At 34.7% G+C, this 20,504-nt stretch overlaps 1 protein-coding gene across 3 annotated transcripts in view; it reads right to left on the bottom strand.

Annotated features, from left to right (window-relative positions):
- LOC123901491 (nucleobase-ascorbate transporter 6-like) overlaps window positions 1–20,504 on the bottom strand; it is a 69,608-nt gene that overhangs the window by 43,341 nt on the left and 5,763 nt on the right. The window contains exons 2-9 of one of the 3 annotated variants that reach the window (XM_045951650.1): window positions 14,250–14,327; window positions 14,068–14,121; window positions 13,762–13,840; window positions 13,166–13,321; window positions 12,952–13,021; window positions 12,791–12,855; window positions 11,887–12,092; window positions 11,506–11,785 (exon numbers count right to left, since the gene is read on the bottom strand). The gene's annotated coding sequence lies outside the window, so the exon portion shown is untranslated. Of the gene's footprint in view, window positions 1–3,425; window positions 3,601–4,088; window positions 4,146–4,286; window positions 4,568–4,639; window positions 5,054–11,505; window positions 11,786–11,886; window positions 12,093–12,790; window positions 12,856–12,951; window positions 13,022–13,165; window positions 13,322–13,761; window positions 14,010–14,067; window positions 14,122–14,249; window positions 14,328–20,504 lie in introns of those variants that run through there. The other 2 variants (XM_045951651.1, XM_045951652.1) reach the window with 2 other exon arrangements.

Genomic DNA, 20,504 nt, shown 5'->3' with positions numbered 1-20,504 from the left:
AATTTCAAATTAGTAATATTTATGAGGTATGCTAGTTAACTAACTACCGACTATTATTATCGAGTTAACAATTAACTGTTAGCTAACTACGATTATCATAACTAAACTATAGAATACTGCAATAACCATTTTGATATAAAAAATGTACGAAAACATCATGCATAAAAGTTGAATATACAGAACGAGCAAATCATCACGAAGCAATGTCCCTGACCTGATTCATATCAATAGTTTGAAGCGCATCACCACGTGTGAATATTATTATCGCATGGTTTTGGTTCTCTGTCTTTCCTTCACCAACCTTTGGATCCCCAGGAACTTTGATAGAATATATTTCCTTTGTGCAAGAAAAACATAAAGAATCCGTCAAGGTAGAACACAACATTTAAGGATAAAAACTGTAAATGCTATATAATAGTGAGTCAAAAATGGCATTAGTCAAAGCTTTTTCTCACCTGATCTTTTTGACAAGCTTTGAATGATCTTGTTGAACTTCATTTGGGTAGGATTTCACAACTACAGTGCCTTGTTGACACCATTGGTTCTCAAGAACCAAATGTCTTGTCCAAGTTGGTTGTACTAGAATTGAAAGGATTGAAAAATTTGGAAGAACTATTCAGTGGACCCCTTTCCTTTGAATCTTTGAACAATTTAGAAAATCTATCAATCAATGATTGTGACCATTTGCAAAGCTTGTTTAAAGGTAAGCTAAACCTCTGCAATCTTACCATCATAGTTGACATTGCCAGATGTTAGTTTCCCTATTTGAAGTGTCAACTTCTCGATGCCTAGTGCTACTAGAGACATTGGAAATATATAACTGTGAGGGACTGGAAACCATAATCGAAATGAAGAAATAGATGACGGTGGTAATAACAAGAGTCATGGTTCAATGTTTTCAAAACTAAAAATTATTGACATTGGGAAATGTCACCTATTAGAATCTATACTACCTTTCCTCTAACACCCGTCGGGTTCTTTCATCAGTTGTACTTTCATCAACATGAATGAAAGCAACTCGGAGATTCCTGTTAGCAATGATAAGGTTTGGTGTAACAAAATATTTAAAAAAAAAAACAAAAAAAGCAATGACAAAGAAATTATGCTTTCTAAACGCTATGTAACTATGATATAAAATTTAATTGAGAAAACTCAGCAATAGCAGCTTCACCTAAATATGTAACAGCGTCACATTTGTAATCTAAAATGCCACAAATAAGATGGCACTCATCAACATCCCCCCGAATTATAACGGCATTTACACCACAGAAACCATAATACGAACAAATTAACAACCTCAATGGCTTCCAGTGAACACCACAGGAAGGATATAATAGAAAATGATTTCCACGAAGAAAAAAAAAATTAGGTTAATATATGTGCTGCACTGTGAAAGGTCATTGAATCTTCTTAGATTCTAGAATTTATAATAATTCTCAGTTAGCGCTTCCCAGTAGAACTATAACTGACTACCCAACAGTTTTTTTACTACTCTAACAATTATAGCACATGCAAAAATATCACAGCAGAAAAGATACAGCAAAAACATGCAATACACAAACATATACACACACAAAGATAGATACCCTCAAATTTCAAATATGCAATTCATATTTGACATTAGGTAGCATCTAAAGCACAATTCAGTTCTATAAAAAAATTTATGCAACATTCTATAAAATATGCAGGAAAGCAGTAATGCTTGACTACCATACATACTAAGCTATACTGTCAGTCTTGACTAGGGGTGTCCAATGGATGGATATCCAATCCCAGAGTACAAATATTTTTTAATGATATAATCAGTTCCATTCTGTTTAGTTATGTTTTTAATAAACCAATAGCATATTCAAACATAATTACCTTGGAATGCAATATGACGTGGTTTGATAGATTCCACATTCTGCCTAAATGAAGCTCTTAGTGAACATTGCACGATTAATAAATGTACCATTATGTACTGTATATTTCCCTGTCTTCAAGTAGTGCTTGTAATTGTTGCTGCAGGACAAACGAACAAGGATTTCAAAAGTGCATAAGGAGGATGAAAACCAAATCATATTTTGTCAAAAAGAGAATTAAAGGGGATTCATACAAAGAGAATTAAAGGTCCTAATTGACAATTGTAAACGAAATTTGACCATGGTGGCATAAAGAACCCTGGAATATTAGATATAAAATTTTAAGCACACACATGTTGACATTCAATGTATGATCTCCTTAATTTGCTATCAGTCTCTGTACCGAACTTTTTCACAGGTGTGTCAATCTGTGTTTCCTGCAAAGACAACTCATTTTAGATATACCGTTCAACATAAAAGCTGGCATGCTATAGAAAGAGAATGTAGATAAGAGTAGAAACTAATGCACTTACAGTAGCTTTTTGATCTTCTACCAAATGGTGACCTCTATGCAAATCCATTGGAAGTATATATTTGTGGCGGTAACTGCAAAAGAACAAAAAGCATTTTGATATGAAGAAAAATAGAAAAGTCAATTTAGTTATTTAACAGTCTACTCACGGTTGACGCCTAGCCGCCATTCCAGCATGGGCTTCAAACTGTGAAGGGCTTATCTGTTTACCTGTGAACAGAAATCATAATGCTTATCTTAGCATTTTCACTCCGGTAGATATATGAACATACCTCTACATCACAACAACTACAGACTATACCATTTCCTTGTTTGTAACTTACAAGTAGTTTCTGAAAAGCACATTAGTCAAGTCACATATTTAAGAAAAATAAAAATAACATGCAGATCAATCCATAAACAAAAAATATTAAGAGATAATATCAAGACAGACACGTGTCCTTTGACATAGTAAGCCAACTCAGCACCGTCTGGTAGGCCATTAGGCATAAAAAGTAACCTGTGCAAATCATTGTCCCTGAAAAAAGATAAATCCAATTCAAATTTCAAACTTCAGTAGCTAAGATATTTCAGTTCAAATGTTAGATTTTTTAATTGATATACCTTGACTTGCTTTTGAATGATTGCTTCGCCTTCTTTCCTGTTCCAGAACCTCTCTATTTCAGCTTTTTATCCATCATGTCAGTCTGGAATAGCACCCGCATTTCTTCTGTCCTTGAAGAGGAAGGCTTTCGCGAAGGATTGGGTTTATTAGATTTCTTTTGAGGCTTCTTCACAATCTTGCCAGAGTGTAGTGCCCTTTGGGTGGCCTTTACTGCTTTTGTCCGTCGGTAATATTGTGGCTACCTTGCTCTTTTGCACTCTTAAGCGAACTTTAAGGCCAATTTCTTCATCTCTTTTGGCCTAAAAGGTAGTGAAAATGCAGATTAGTTCTTCATATTAGGAACAAATATATTTTGGAGTAGAAACAGAGGGAATTTATAATTAAGAATTAGTTCCATTCTGTTTAGTTATGTTTTTAATAAACCAATAGCATATTCAAACATAATTACCTTGGAATGCAATATGACGTGGTTTGATAGATTCCACATTCCGCCTAAACAAAGCTCTTAGTGAACATCTTGCACGATTAATAAATGTACCATTATGTACTGTGTATTTCCCTGTCTTCAACGAACTTGTTGTCTGTGATGATTTTACTGGTTTTTTTCAAAGATGAAGAACCAACTGCAGATATACAAAGTGTTCTTAATCATAAAGGGAACATGTTTGGGCCTCAAAATACATTCATCCAATCTCATGAACAGACTATAAAAATCACCTCAAGCAATTCATTATATAGAGATAGAACAACAAAGGCAGCACATTTTAAATGTCCCTAGACAACCAAAACAAATGAGAAATTTCTCCAATCAACCCAAACTCCTACTCCAACACACTATGGAATACTCGAGAGTCAACTCAACTACTCAAGAATAAAATATGCAATCATCAACCAACAGAAACATATCAAATAATTTATTTCCCCCAAACCCTACTCTAATAACAACCAACACCCAATCTTTTTAATTGAAAAATCAAACAACAACTCTACACAAACACCAACAATTTTTCAAAATAACAATTAGAAGACGAGAACAACATAACATTCAAGTAGTATCATTTGTACAAATTGATAGTGAAAGGGTCTATTACTAAGGACACAATTTTCAAACCTTTAGTGTGTGTAAAGGCATCCCATCCCACATACTAGGATCTCTACCACCTTCTATCTAGAAATAATCATAGAATATCATAAAATTGAATCAAGTGTTAAGAAAAAGTTCAGTAACAGTGAATTAAGTTAAATACAATATTTACAAAGGCTTACATAAAAAGAGACAACAATATTTAGGAATAAGGGAGAAAATTACCTCACAAACAACTTTCATAGATTGTGTCATATTAACAGCTTTTGAAACTTCAAAAACAACATTAACTGTCTCATATGCCTTTGTTAGCTATGCACTGAAAGTAAGTATGAAATCAAGAGAGATTTTAGTTAGATCACATCCTAATTCCATATGGATTCATCAAAGTAATATACCCTTTTGTGTTGGAGTAGGATAATCTCTCCTCCATGCGGAAACATGCAACAACAAAAGCATTTTTGCAGGAAGCAGGGATTTCTGTTTGATCAACTAGTCCCAAAAATCTACATGAGAGTATACAATCAGGTTAATACAATGATTTTCAAATAATATTAAGAGGGTGTTAAATGGCTTACATGATTGTTTTTGCTGTCATCATCGCAGATCTTTGAACTTTGCAATGTCCTAGTGTTGATATCCTTTCTAGGATCTTCATGAACAATTTTCAGAAGGTCAAACATGATTTTTTTAAAGGTTGGTCTCTCTTCATTCGTTAGAATCGGATGAGCTTCATTATTGAATAAGCCAATCCTAGAAAGTGTCGCCATGATCTCCCTAAACCCTGTACACAGACCCAAAAAAGCCTGGATTAGTTAATTTATGTATGAAAGAATGCCACTGTCTCACCAAATATTGCCTTGCCTAATGTAGATAAAAATATGTATCAGAGAATGTTATTAAACCGTGGAAGAAGTTGGACGGAAAAATAGTAGAAACAAATAGAAACCATGCCTTCGTAACAGAGTGTTCCGCGAAAGAACCCTAATGCCCTACAGCCAAGTAATAATTTAGAGGTCAGAGACTCTGAGTAGACATTATATCCAAACATGGTTTATGAGCAAGAAGATGAAATGTAATAAATTTTAGGGAAAATTACACTAACCTCCCCTGAGGTCTTTTTAAATAACACAAACACCCCCTCTAGTTTTTAAGTGATCACTAACCTCCCTTATTTTTCTATCAAATAGACAAACACCTCCCTTTCACCTTAACTCCTTCACTTTTGCTCACACAAACTGAGTTCTTTTACTTATTGGTCAACAATTTTTCTTCAACTGTTGCACTCGTTCTATTTTCTTCAACATTTTATGAAACTGCTATTCTAAGACGGGTTTCCATTTTTTTAATACGCTAAATGATAAATAATCATGTTTGAAAGAAAATCTAACAAAGCACAATGCAGGAACTACTACCATACTGGAACATGAAACAGTGGGCAATACATTGTCGGTGCACAAAGAATAGGAAGAAAAAAAAAGCACTACTAATATTTTGACAATCTGAATTTTGGCTAAACTCAATGCTTTCTTTCTCTTCAAATTCCTAATTTTTCAAATCCCTAAATTCTCTCATTAGAAATTCACATCGGCCAGCAGATTTGATTTTCCTATAAGATTTTGATCTGTGGAGAGCTTAGGATACGGTTGAGTGACAGAGAGAAGCACAGATCAATTTCGGAAGAGGTGAGTGTTTTATGAAAACTAGAGGGGGTGTCTCTGTTGTTTAAGGAAACTTCAGGGGAGGTCAATTACATTTTCCCTAAATTCTATATCCAAGAAAGAAAACAGGTGGAAAGGGAAAAAGAAATAACAAAACAACCTGTGTTGTTGATTGTACAGGTGGTGGTCTCATAGCAATGGATACCCTGCTTATTGGTCTTGCAAGGCTTTCTGTGTGTTTGTTGTCATTGAATTCCTTCCAGCAGAATTTTCCTTTCGTTCATTTGACGTGCGGACTCCAGCCAAATCAGAATGAATGAAAGAGAGGTTTATAAGCAACGCATCATCATAATCATAAACATAAAGCCAACTTTTGGTTCCGTCTTGGGCAAGGTAGTGGTTTTTTAATATTGACATGAATTTACTTCACAAAAGGCAAGTCAATATAAAAAAGACCATAAACATCATAAAAAAGCTTAGTAACCAAACACTGAAATAAAAACTTATTTTACTGATAAGAATTAAAATCCAAAACCGTTACTGGTAAGTAGCAATATGTGCATGCATAAACACCAGGAGAATGCAACATTGTCTATGTTGAGTTCTTTTCGGAAAAGATAAAACAGAAACCAAAATCCCACACCATACATTTATATTGACACCAATAAATCTACAGCCACTGTAAACAGATAACTCATAATCATGAGTCATTATTTGTAAATCTTAAAAGTTTCAACGAAATTAAAGCAGAAAAGCAAATAAGAAAACAATGGAACAGAAAACTACTTGAAAGGTGGGCTAGCCAAAGTCTAACTAACATAAAGTGCAGCTTAAAACACGATAACTTAGCTGAAAAATTGCAAAATGTATAGAACACAGGTGCTCAAATGCAGATAGATGCCAAACTCCACTTTTAATCAAAGGAAATCCAGAAAGATGTGCTCCAAAAGAATACAGCAGACATGAAATGCAAATAGTTATGAAGCCACCTCCAAAAATTGAACTCTGAATAAGATAAATGAGACAACACTGCACATGTTCAAACAAGATTAGCTGGTTCATTCTTATTGGTCACATTACAAGCACAAATGAATCTAAAAACTTCAAACAAGAGTCTAAACTATTTTACTAAAAAACAAATATAAAAATAAGAAAATGATTTTTTTTAAAGTTTCTGAAACCTACTACCTTGGCTCTCCAACCTTCAGGCTTAATTCTCCAAGTAGCATATATCTACAATAATACTAGGATAGTAGCCATATGCTGGCCAAAAACAACCCCGAATGTAGTGTTTTATAATCCTAACAAGAATATTAGAAACAACGGGATAAGCTTCCAACTTAACTAGTGACATTATACTACAGAGTTATTAGAGAGTTATTGCTTACCATATTCATTCTTTTGAAGCGTAAATATATACATTATTACAATCTCAGTGCTGATATCGAAGACCCATCAAGTGGGATAGAAGATGTATGAGTTTCAATATTATGAGTTTCAATAATACACCCCTGACTTTCAATTTGGAGATCACACAAGGGCTTAATACACCCCTGACTTACTAGGTACCTGTCAATAATGGAGAACAATTCTGTTATGATAAAGGAGTTGAGGAAACGTTCACTGCAATCAGAACGTTGTGAACAATATCAAATTATAATTATCATACAATTCTACTGTACCTGAATCTGCTGTTTATTCCCAGTTGTAATGTTTGATATGGTCCAACAAGCTTCCTTCTTGATGCTTTTTTTTAATAGATATCATTAGCATGACAGCAATGAAATTTTTTCTTTTGAAACAGAAAATTTAAGGCCCCGTTGACTTTATGAAAACATTTTCTATTTGCATTTTCAAAATATGTGTTCATTTTAACTTTCTAATAAGATGTGGGACTCTTGCAGTGAACCATCGTCATGGAAAGAAAATATGTGTTTTTTTTGGAGATAATGAATTCTTTTTGGCATTTTCATCGTTCCAAAAAGTGCACACCATTTGTTTACTTCAAAAGTAATCTTCAGTCAAAAAAAAAAAAAGAGATTCTTATCTCCATGTTAGCAAATTAAAGTGAACACGAATTTTAGATAATGCTTTCACTTTTCACATAGTAAATAGGGTCTCAGCTACTTCAGAGAAGAGGAATAAAAGATTTACCATATTTGTAGCTTCGTCAACTAGGTAATCAGCAGCTATATGAACTTATATGGTCTTGACCCTTCACAGGTAGCTCAAAAGCACAGCAGGAACAAAAGCTCTGGAGAAAAGCAAGCAGGATAAAGTTCCATCTAAAATAAAACAATGGTTTTTCCCAAAAAAAAAAAAATAAATAAATAAACCAACTGTACACCAACTAAAGAAATTTTTAAACCATTGCCGTTTACATCAAAATTTTAAATAATACAGTGAACACATGGAATAATGAATGGATTTCTAAATGTAGGTCTCATTAATAAAGAGGTTCCTTGGATATACAAACCTAAGATCCGGTAAACATTCATTAAAAGCCCTTGTGTTTTCATCATCCCATATGGGTTCAACAACATAATCTTACCCAGCAGCAGAAGAAACATCCTCCTCACCACTAGTTACCCTTGTTGTGTGGCCATCCTCCAGCATTACAGGAGGATGCATATCAAGTGCTTCAGCTAATCTGTAACAAGACAACCATAATTACAGCACAGAAGAATTAAATGGAATAATTAGAGACATCAAAGCAACATATTCCACTTATAGTCTACATTAGACAGACAACATCGTCGGCATGAATGAAACGTCAAAATTTTATAACAAGTAAAACAAAACTATCTTGCAGAGACATTTCAAATTATCTATTTTTATCAATTTTGGGGGAACCTCGATGAGAGAGATAAAGTCCACCTTAGTCTTAACTCAGTATATATGAAACAAAATGTACTTATGTTTCCAACCAACTGAATGGCCAAAATATATACAAATAACGCACTGAAAGGCCAAAATATGCATGGGCAGCCATACATGTAAACCTTAAATTGGGTTCATAGTACTTTTTGCAAAAACATATGTAAATAATAGATATACAAAATGAAGTAGCCATTTGACATGTAAACATGAAAAGTCAACTATACGAAAGCAACTTACGATGAGACATTGTGGTACAAATGATCATAGGATTTACGAAGTTTTTTGTAACGACCCAAATTTATTATTCACTATTTAAGTGTTTAATTATTTGGTGATGTGGTTTTTAAGTAAGATAGTAACTTTAAGTTATTTATCGAGAGTTTTAGTTAACGCGCGAGTTAGTGAGAGTTAACGGGAGTTGGGCCAAGCTATTGGGCTTGAGGCCCATTGGGCCTTGTGAGCTAGAGGGGGGCGCTATTTAGCCTTGTAGTGAGAGAAAGAGTTCATTTTTCTTAATTTTGGGAGAATGAAGAGAGAAGGGAGAGCATGGAGCTAGAGCAAGAGCTTGGAGAAGGGATTCGAGGAGCAATCTTCGTGAGTTCGTCGATCCAAGGTAAGAGAGTAGATTTCATATTCGTGGGTGACCCGAGGAAGGGGAGAATGTCGATTTCTCCTCACCCGAACTTCCTCCACCCCATTTTCGTTTTAGCTTAGAACGGATTTTCTTGATGGAAATCGTTCCTAAGGTTCTTAATATGTTTAACATGCTTTTAACATGATTAATGGACGGATTTAATGGTTAAAAAACGAGTTTATGAAAGATTAAACTCAAGAACTTTGTGTTCTTGAGAGTTTTGATGAAAAAGTGTTCAATCTTTACTTTTTCGATGTTTATGATGTAGATATGAGAAATGAACTGTCCTTTTGTGTTTATCCATGTTTGTTATGCTTGAATACAAACTCTTTTGGGATTTATAACATGAAAAATGGGATTTTTGGGCGATTTGGTGTAGAAAACGCAAGTATTTCGCCCCAGGCGCCAGAATTTCGCCTGAAACGGCAGAACAGAGAGCAAACCAGTTACTTCAGGAATTTTTCCGCCCCAGGCGAAAATACTGCAGATTTCACAAATTTTCATCTGCTATCTTCCTTAGCATGTAGTTTCAAATCAGTGTCTTATTCTTCATGATAATGGTATTCTTACATGATTGATTGCTTGTTGATGAAGAATGATGTGTTGATGAATTGTTGATTATAATTGTTGTTGATTGTTGATGATGTTTGTTTAAATATCAAAGAAGTATATTAAGGTGTTAATCAACTTAATAAAGAAGGATATTAGAATTATGTTATTCTAATAAAGACGTATATTAAGGTATTGATTATCTTAATAAAGACGGACGTTGGATAGTGTTCCACGTTATTGTTGATGGGCTATATGCCAATTGTTGATGGATATATTCATGAGTTTTGAGTGCATGCATCATGAATATTTAGGGATATTGGCTTGTCCAATAAAGACGAATATCGAACTATGTTTGTTTGATAAAGACGGATATCAGTGGTGAGATACTCTGATAAAGACGATGGTACCACATGCATTAGAGGTGTCTAGAGGACATAACATGAATGTGAAGCGTTAGATTGCATTAGGGATTATGTGTGCATTTTATGATAAATGATGTTTGACACATACTTGGTAAATGTTGATTGTTAATCTGTATGTGAGGAGCAGAGTCCGTCATGACTATAAAATGAACAACGCAGGGTCCGTCATGACTATAATCTGAACAATGTATTTGTGGTGTTAGATTACATTAGGAACTTTATGTATATTCCTATTTGTAATTGAGTTATGTGATATTTGTTGATGTTTTGGTATTGTCCGAGACGACGTGAAACTATATGATTTGGTGTATTTTGTGGATGATTGATTATGTCATAATTGTTGACGTATAAGTGATGTTTGAATTATAATTTGTCTGGTAGATTATAATGGAATGATAGATGTTGGTGAATATGTATAGATGTATGATATATGCATGAGTATGAAGTGTTTAAGTACCGTTTTACTTACACTTATATTTTGAGTATGATGTCTAACTCTCTTTTATGTGTTATGTGCTGGACCGTTGGGGGTCCAGATTTTACAGGATTTTGTGGTATTCGATGTCGAGTCGTCGGTGAAGCTCCGCTCTGATTGTGACACGGGAAAAGGGGTTTTATATTGTATATAGAGTCACCTTATCTAGGTTGTTTTGTATAATCAATAAATATATTATTTGATTTAAGATTTGTATAAACAAGTATTTTTACTAATTAACTACATTAGTATTATTTTGATTGAAGAATGTAATACTCGAATCACAACTTTTATAATATCGAACATTACTTTCCGTTGCGTATTTTGAAAAAGATTTTACTAAAGGTAGAAATATTTAATTAATGGGTTTGGGTGTTACATTTTTCATATGAAGAGAGCTTTTCATCGCTAAGCTCGCCTTTTGCATTCAAAATCTTAGAATTCTCATGCTCCATTAATCGAAGTGACTGTCAAGAAATTAAAGACATCAATGATTACAAGGACAAACAAAACCATTTGCACATATTTGATGGAAAAATGTAGCCAGAAAAGAGAAGGTGAAGACAAACAATAATAAAGAATTTTTACAAATAAAGAAATGCTTACAGAATGCTCGGACTGTAGTCAGATTTTACATAAGCCTGGAGACTAAAATAGTGCACATTTCTTACAGACTCATTATCCAACCTAGCAATAACCAGTCGGCTTTCTCAAATTTGGTTTTTGTTAAGAACATATGAAATGACTATCTATTTTGAAATTTAAAATAAAGGAACTAAAAACTACAGTGCTAATTAGATTAAGAAGAATTAAAACTCACTTCTTAGTAGGCTGGGTAGAGTTTTCCACTAGAAGATCTCTTATCTTCTCATTGTAAACCTCCAACATACTAACATGTAAGTCATACTTCATTACACCCTTTCTCTCTTCGGATATCCTAAACAATTCTTCAAGTGTTCGGTAATTAACTCCCCTCTCTTCTGGTGTTCCCTCCATTGTAAATGTTTTACTAGTTCCAGTTTGCCCATAAGCAAATATACAGACATTAAAACCATCCTTTACTGATGTAGCAATAGGTTTAGTTTGAGAAAAAACAGCCTCTGCATCATTATCAAATAACACACATTTGATCAGCTTCGAGAATGAAAATGAAATATTTAATGCAACGATATCAAAAGTTGCAACTCCTAATATACCTTACCTTGGTTATTGAATGAAAAGGCGAAATTTCTCAGTGAGCATTTGAACCAAACAGTGATTTGTATCACAAAAAAGAAAAAAAAAATAAAGTCAATTGTGTGGGGATAGAAGAGTAAATTAGTAATTTCCATAGAAAGATATTCCTAACCTGCCTTTACTGCTTCTTGCAACGTTTCAAGTATCGTATGCAAGGAAACCATATGATGCCTGGAAACCATATTAAGTTAACTACACAGCAACAATAGCAAAATATATTCGAAAAAGGGATTTATATTGTACAGTAAATGATTAAGAAGATCCGTGAGGGATGAAAATAAATCGAATAACTGTGGTTGGACAATTACTTTCTTTGCTTTAGGTAGAAGTTGAGCAAATGCCCTGCAGGCACCTACTTTTACAGGTGGAGGCCTATCAGATTAAAAGTTAGAAGAAAGCTTGATGTACAAAGAATACAAATTGAGACGTGTTTGCTTACCTATGTTGCATAGGTGCAGGTACGGTACCGGTACGTGGTACGACATTTTTAGAAAAATTAAGGTACGGGTACGCTCGTATAATTTTTTTTTTAATATAGTTATATACTTAGAATAATAAAATTATATTCTTAAAACAAATAATTAAACATAAAAAATAGCAAACTTTAAAAGTAGTTATATTGTGGTTTACACGTTTAGGAAATTAGGAGTAGTAGTAAGACTATGCGGCTCTACTTTTAAAAATAAATAAAAAGGGGAGACTGAATTGATTCTAATTTTAAACTAAAGTGAATCTTTATTAAAAAAATAAACAAATAAAAAAAGAATGGGATTGGAAAGTGCTGCTTATTTGTAAATTAAGAGAAGTTAAAAGTTTGACAGAGAAAGAGTGCCTATCTGAGAAAATAAAATAGGACAGAAAATAGTTACCACAGAGGAGAATTTGGCAACTGTAGTAAAGATACGAGCATATAGAAAGGGGTATTCAAGAGAATCTGTCACAAAAAAAGAGGGAAAGTGAAATAAATACACACGCGCATGCATCATAACTGAAGCGTAACGGAAGCTTAAGGAAGCATTTGAGAAATGACCTATTAGAAAGTCCTCGGCAACAATCTGTTCAACCATGTTCTTTAAGTTACTTGGCCGAAACCCTGACTCCTATATGAAAAACATAAAATATATATCAAAGTATAAGTATATCTCAGTGCAAAATATAACCCAGTTATTGAAAATGGAGATATAAATTTTAAGCATGTATATCAGCCCATAAGAATTAAGAAAACTGAAATCAATATCGTGTACATGTTTCTCAAGCAGTTGTTCTGAAAGAGAGGACAAGGAAAAAAGAGTAGCTTCTCTTATCTGACACAATTAATATGTATAGCACTGACTTTAGACCTTTGCATTTTCCTACTTCATCAGCTAACTTCCTCTTTAGACCAGCAAAACTTTTCAGCCCTGGATGAAAAGCAAAATCAGCTACAGATTTAGATCATGTTTGAATTAACAGCTTAACTATGCACTTGTAGCATATGAGCTTATATATCAACTATTTTTATAAAAAAAATAATAAAATGAAGTGAAGTTGATTTTATATAAACAATAACCTGTGTTCATAAACAATTTGGAGAACTAATAAAACTAAGCTAGAAATAGTTCATAAACAATGTAGTACATTTGCTTTATGAAAATTTTCTTTCTTTTGATCTTTCTGATTTGCAAGTATTAAAATGCAAGTTGCATTAGTAATTGATAATTAATCAAGAAAAACTACCCAGGTCTAAAAAAAACATTACCTTTTGACTACTTGAAGGTATAACTGCAGACCAAAAATCATTATGATGACCGACAACATGTGAATTTCATTATTATGTACAACCAATAAATTTTAAGCATACCTTCTCATAGATTAGGGTCATGATACTAGATTGCAGCTTTAGCTACAGTTTGGAAAGACGAGCAGTACACATTGTGTATCTAGAACAGAAGGACACTGATTTACTAATTGCTATTCGTAAATATAGCAAAAAATGCATTGAGGAACTTGTAAAAATCCATATAGATCCGACTTAGGTTATTCAAAGTCAGAGAAATGCAACATGAAAATATTGACCAGCACATATAAAATGCATCAAACACATGGTTGCTTTTTAAGGGGTTTTCAATATCTGATTTGCAGAGTCAAGAGTATTCAAAACACATACTCTCATGTACTTCCTGTTGTCCCCAAGACATTTCAAAATATCCGACAGAAAGCTCTGCAATAAACCATTCAAAAAGTTAAACTTTTTAAACAAGGAAATGCAACATTAACAACTAGAAAGAAAATACAAAAGCCGAACACAATTCACAAACTTTGCTTGACGCATTGCAGATGCAACATTACCAATTGATGTCAAGGTAGCCATGACTAGTTTTTTGTTGCTATCATTGAGTCGTGCCCTAAGAGCGCCAAATAAATCACCTGGTAATATAAGTCATCACTCAGCACAATTTAAAAGATCGACAAACATTATAATGAACAGGATAAAACCTAAATAGTTAATAAAAAACAAAGCATGTACATTTTCTTAGTATATACATGAAGAGAAGAATTGAAATTGTAACGACCCAAAATTTAGTATTCGTTATTTAATTATTTTATTACGTGAGGGCGTGATTTATAATTAAATTATTAAGCGGCGAATAATCATTTAGCGAGAACGTAAGTTAATGAGCGAGAAGTTATGTTGTTTGGGCCTTTGGGCGTGGAATAGGCATTGGGCCTAAGCCAAGTGGGCTTTGATCCATGAGAATAGAGAGGAGCTATAAGTAGCCAAGTCAACCATGAATAGTCTCATAAGTTGCAATTCTTGAGAAAGAGCAAGAGGAGGAGCTCATGAGGGAGAGGGAGAGCTCGTGGGAGAGAAAGAGAAGAGCAAGCTTGAGGAATCGTCGAGCTAAGGTACGAGAGTTAGATTACATATTCGTGAGTGATTCGAAAGAGGGGAGGATGTCGATTCCTCCATTCCCAAACTCTTTCCACTCTATTTTCTTGTGGGTTTTGTGGGTGATTTTCTTAATGGAAAATGGATTCTTTTGATCCTAACATGTGTAGTGAACTCATGGTAGATGAAGTAAACAACTTTGGGGAGTTGAAAATGGGAATATGTAGATGTTTGATCAATGATTTGCATGTTTATGCAACTTTGCTTATTTTGCAAGAAATTGGCATGATTTTGATTGTTTGATGTATTTGGATGTTTGGAAGGGATGATTAATGTTCCTTGATACCATATATGCTTGAATTAGCTGTTTGTAAGAATTTATAACATGTCTAGATGAATTTTTGAGTTGATTTAAGGTTAAACCGCCTTAGATAACTCAAGAACAGATATTCTGTTCTGGTGTGGTTCGCTAAGCGACCAGGAGTTCGCTGTAGCGAACAGGTTCGCTGAAGCTCGCCAAAGCTCGCCATGAGCAGGTGACTTCCTGGTGAGGTTCGCCAAGTCTCGCTAAGGCTTCGCTTAGCGAAGGCCTCTGTGACAGCAAATTTTGTTAATGTTTGTAAGTGTAATTAGGCACTTGTAACATGGTTTAAGGGTATCCTTACATGATTGTTGATACATGTTGATACTGTTAATACTTATTGTTAATCGTTATATGATCGATAAACGTGTGTGCAATAAGTTGTAGCTTAAAGTGAGCAATGTATATGTTTTAGCATTAATTTGCAATGATAAGAGAATGATGTATGTTTTATGACATAAGTGTAAATGAAACCTTGTGTGTATAAAAATGGTTATGCAGATAATTATCATGTGAATAATTATGATTCGAGTGATAGGATATTGTGTTATCCTAATGTGTTAGATGTTGGAATTGTGTTTCCGCATCAGTGAATGAATAGCTTCGAGCTAGATAGCGTCATGTATTTGATGTGTTTAAAAGTAATCATGCATTCATGAATAAATTGTGATATTGGAATCATGTGTATTCCAATAGAGTAAATGGACTATGTTTTCCAAAAGTGGCCGAAGATGGGATTATGTTATCCGAAATCTAGAGCCCATATCCAAACATGATATAAAACTGTGTGACTCCTCTTTGTGAGTGAGATGGTTGATGATAACCGAGATCCGACATGATTTTAAACTGTATTGATGATGATCCTGCATGATCTAAAACTGACACCATCCAGCAACGATGTAAAACTGAATGAGATGGTCTAAGTTGGCCAGCATCCTGCATGATGTAAAACTGATGTAGAGTCCGTGCATGACTATAATCTGAACAGTCCGTGCATGACTATAATCTGAACAGTCCGTACATGACTATAATCTGAACAGTCCGTCATGACTGAAATCTGAACAATGTAAATGGGTACCACATGCATTAGTCGTGTCTAGGGATGACATGACATTGGATAATTGACATTAGATGCATTAGGGTAAATGCACATGTATTTGATCATTGTTATGTGACATTATCTGATTGGATTGTAATGTGTTTTCCGTATGTGTTAAGCTTTGGTATTTACTAATTGTTTAATACTGTGATTGTTGCCATGTCTTGGTATATGAGTAGAGTCCGTCATGACTATAAAATGAACAAATGTAGAGTCCGTCATGACTATAAAATGAACAAGTGTAGAGTCCGTCATGACTATAAAATGTACACTTTGGTAGTGTCCGAGAAGACGTGAAACTATATGATTGGTGTGTTTGTAAATGGATGATTAATTGGTAGTCGTATTTGACGATGTATGTGCGTGAGTTAGAAATGTATGATAGCGTGTGGAGTGTGTAGTATACTACTCACACTTATATTTATGTTTATGTTTTCTAACTCTCTGCTTTGTGTTAATTGCTGGACCTTTGGGGGTCCAGGTTGACAGGTTATGTGTTAGCCTCGTCCGAGTGCAATGGTGAAGCTCTGCTCTGATTGAGACACGGGAAAAAGGGGTTTTTATATGTATATGCATGTAGTCCTCTTAGTATACTCTGTTGGTCTTAAGCTTTCATTTGAAAAGTATCCGTTTTGTATAACTAATAACGCATCGTTCGATGCGAGGTTTTGGTTTTAGTTCATTCGAATATTTTACTAGATAAATGTATTTAGTATTATCTTTGAATGAAGTTTGTGATATTCAAACCAGCGCTTTATAATCATATTTTCAATTTTCCGCTGCGTATTTTCGAAAAAGATTTTATAAAGGCAGAGTTAATTAAATAACGGGTTTGGGTGTTACAAAGTGGTATCAGAGCAGTTGTCTTCGGACTGTGAGGTTATGTGTCAATCAGAGCCGTTCTGTGCAGTCAGATCGAGTGAGCGTGTGTGCCAGTTGTGTCTGTCTTTTCTTGTTGTGTGTACTTGATGCGATTGATACTTATCATTGTTATAAGTTATCAAGTCAAGTAGTGGTTGAGTATTTTTATGCTTAAAGTTTTAAAAATTTGTGTGGTTTGAACTTTTGGTTTGTAGATGCTTATTGCTAATAGTTAATGATCCAGCATGATGTAAAACTGCATGTGATGAAGATTTTGTTGAAAACATAAGATTATTTTCTTTTGAGTAAGTGAAAATGAATTTTTCACTAGAGTGAGAAAGGAGTAGGATGTAAGTAGATCCTAATGTGTGTTGTTATATGTTTGTTTATAACATGTGGTAGATTGATTACTAGTACTTAGTGTGGTTCTTTAATTGAACTATGTGAATGTATTCTCATGATGAGAACTTGTTTGAGAACATGCTATGTTTTATACATGTTTGAGTAGATGTTGTAAGTATGCGAACAAACGAAATGTAATGCATGTACTTGACTCGATGTCTTGTGTACATGGATGTTTCATTGTCTTACATATAGTTTAGTTATAAATATATGTATAGACATGTGGTAGTAATTATGTATGCTAGTTGTTACGTAGGTTGTTACATTAGCATAGATGGGAATAGTGTGTTTATGTATTTTGTAGTGGTGTGTATGTCAAGAGGACTGCACCGGGGGTTTGAGTAGATGCTTAGATATCTTACCTTATGTTTACCCTTTGCATACGACATGCATGTGAATGCTGTCGGTATTAGATTTCTCTTGGGAGGAATAGATTTGGAATCGATAGGACGGTTAGGTGCTTACACCGGATGTTCTAGTGGAAGTATAAAGGTGGGGTTGAGATAAGTGGGGGAGAAGATTTTGTCTCTCCAAGATGTTTCGAACGCGAGAAATAAGGACGAATTGAGATGTTCTTGAAGTGGATTGTTTAAGATTGAGTAGCGTCGTTCGAAGTGGAGTTCTTATTTGAAGAATATTTTGGAGGAAGTATCAGATGATCATTTCGGAGTGAGTCGGAATGAAGTTGTTTAGCCGTAGGGAGAATGTGGCCATTGGGGAACGATGGAGCAGATTGAATGATAAGTGAACACCGTTGCTGGGAAACGGAGAAGACGTGTGCGTCGAGGGTAAGAAAACCTAGTGATGATCATACGACGAGTATGCGAATGGTGGGTACCTTGAGGGTTAAGTTAAGTGGGAGATTGATGTCAAGGATTGAAGGTGTGGTTAGGGAACTGAAAACCCGATTACAATAAGTGGGACTGGTGGTGTTTCTAGCGGAACTCGTAGCAAGAATGTTCCATTGTTTGGTTGTCTTTCACTTGATGGTTCATCCTCAAAGAGGAGGAAGAGTGATAAAGATGGAAGCTTTGTTGATGAAAAGTTTTCAGAGGAATCTGATGAGAGTTGTGTTGGAATCAACAAGACGGAGATCATGGTTGTTTGGAAATCAACTTTTGATAGTAGCTGAGATTAAATATGGAATTACTAGGTGATCGAGAAGAGCCTAGGAAGGATTTATAGCGGCTGAGTGTGTTAGAACCGAGTAGTCATTTCTTGGAAAGATTTGAGAAGCTTAGAAAATAGATGTGAAGGTTGGAGAACCGTTAGTGTTATTTAACCAAGGAAAAAGAAGTGAATTCTCAGAAGTAGATGAGAATGGAATTAAGAAATACCGTGTTAGAAATTGGTATACTTGTTAAGTTATCGAGTGGTAGTGGATTGTACAAGTAGTAGAGTTATTCCAAGATGGAAGTGAGATAACAAATCGAAGGATTTCATAAGAAGTTTATAGAGGAAGGAAAATGAATCCATTTGGACGATAATCAGACAACTAGTGTCTAAGATTGGATGAAACCTTAGAGGTTGATGAGAAGCTAAGTGCGAAGTGTTATCTTTGGATGTTTGGGGATAAGAAAGTTAGCCTTTGGAAACGTGTCAAGCATGAGTATTAGAGAGACGTAAGAAAGTGACTTATGTCAAGTAAGAATTTGCGGAAAGGACTATCTCACACATAAGTAATTGTTGTGTTTGGAAAATGTGTGTTGAGAATTTGGAAGTGATGCTTGAAGTAAGTATCAGAGATGTTTTGTAGCAATTGGAAAATTATTTATGGAATGGAAAAAGTCGGTGGAGGCTAAGTGATGTTGGGAGCATCGTATATGTTGGAGTAGTATAGTAATCCTATGTGGTAAGGAAATAAAATATTTTGGATATTTTCATCATGGACGATGAAATGATAGTTAGTCGACGAGTGACTTAAGGTAATATTTTGGATAAAAGTACCTTGACGGAAAAGTGACATTGGAAAGGTCATGTTAAGGAAGTCAGAAATTGGATAAGAGATTATTTGGAAAATAAAACAGTTATGTTGAATGTTCGACGCGATGATTTAGGGAATTGCAAGGAAAAAGGAATTTGACGGTTGGATAGTATATTTTTGGAATGTGTTAAGAACCTTGAGAAGTTAGACAGTAGATGAGTGTAGAGGTTGTGCTACCGAATGAATGGTTGGAGTGAGATTCGACGCAGTTAAGAACTTATGGAATTTGAAAGGTTGTGAAGTATGCAACGGAAGGGTCTTTCGGAGTATTTTGGGTTAAGTGGTTTTGTTTTGGAGTGGTGCTGCGAGTACCGTAAGATGTTAAGAGAAAGTTTTAAGTAGTTTGATGAGAATGGTTTATGCCATCATCACGATTGTTGACTATCTATCGACAAATCAAGGGATTAGCTGTCCTTGATCTATTGTTGATGAGTAGACGAGATTGTGTCGATTGGGATTGACTGATTTTGTCAAACTTGGTTTGGTTTGGAGTTTGTGTGTGTTGTTGGTACGAATTCAGAAGAAGCGTGATTTTGAATCGGAGTTTGTGTAAGAGACCGTATCGGTTAAGGTATTATGACTAGAAAACCCGTTGGTTAGAATGCAAGTTGGAAATTAGAAAGTCGGATGAGGGAGTTTATCCGGAGTTGTGTTTGAGTCGGGTAATTTTCGAGGGCGAAAATCTTTTAAGGGGGGTAGAGTTGTAACGACCCAAAATTTAGTATTCGTTATTTAATTATTTTATTACGCGAGGGCGTGATTTATAATTAAATTATTAAGCGGCGAATAATCATTTAGCGAGAACGTAAGTTAATGAGCGAGAAGTTATGTTGTTTGGGCCTTTGGGCGTGGAATAGGCATTGGGCCTAAGCCAAGTGGGCTTTGATCCATGAGAATAGAGAGGAGCTATAAGTAGCCAAGTCAACCATGAATAGTCTCATAAGTTGCAATTCTTGAGAAAGAGCAAGAGGAGGAGCTCATGAGGGAGAGGGAGAGCTCGTGGGAGA

The sequence above is a fragment of the Trifolium pratense genome, unplaced genomic scaffold (genome assembly GCF_020283565.1).
Source record: "Trifolium pratense cultivar HEN17-A07 unplaced genomic scaffold, ARS_RC_1.1 scaffold_68, whole genome shotgun sequence".
Classification (NCBI taxonomy): Eukaryota; Viridiplantae; Streptophyta; class Magnoliopsida; order Fabales; family Fabaceae; genus Trifolium; species Trifolium pratense.
This window is presented reverse-complemented; position numbering and strand designations above follow the sequence as displayed.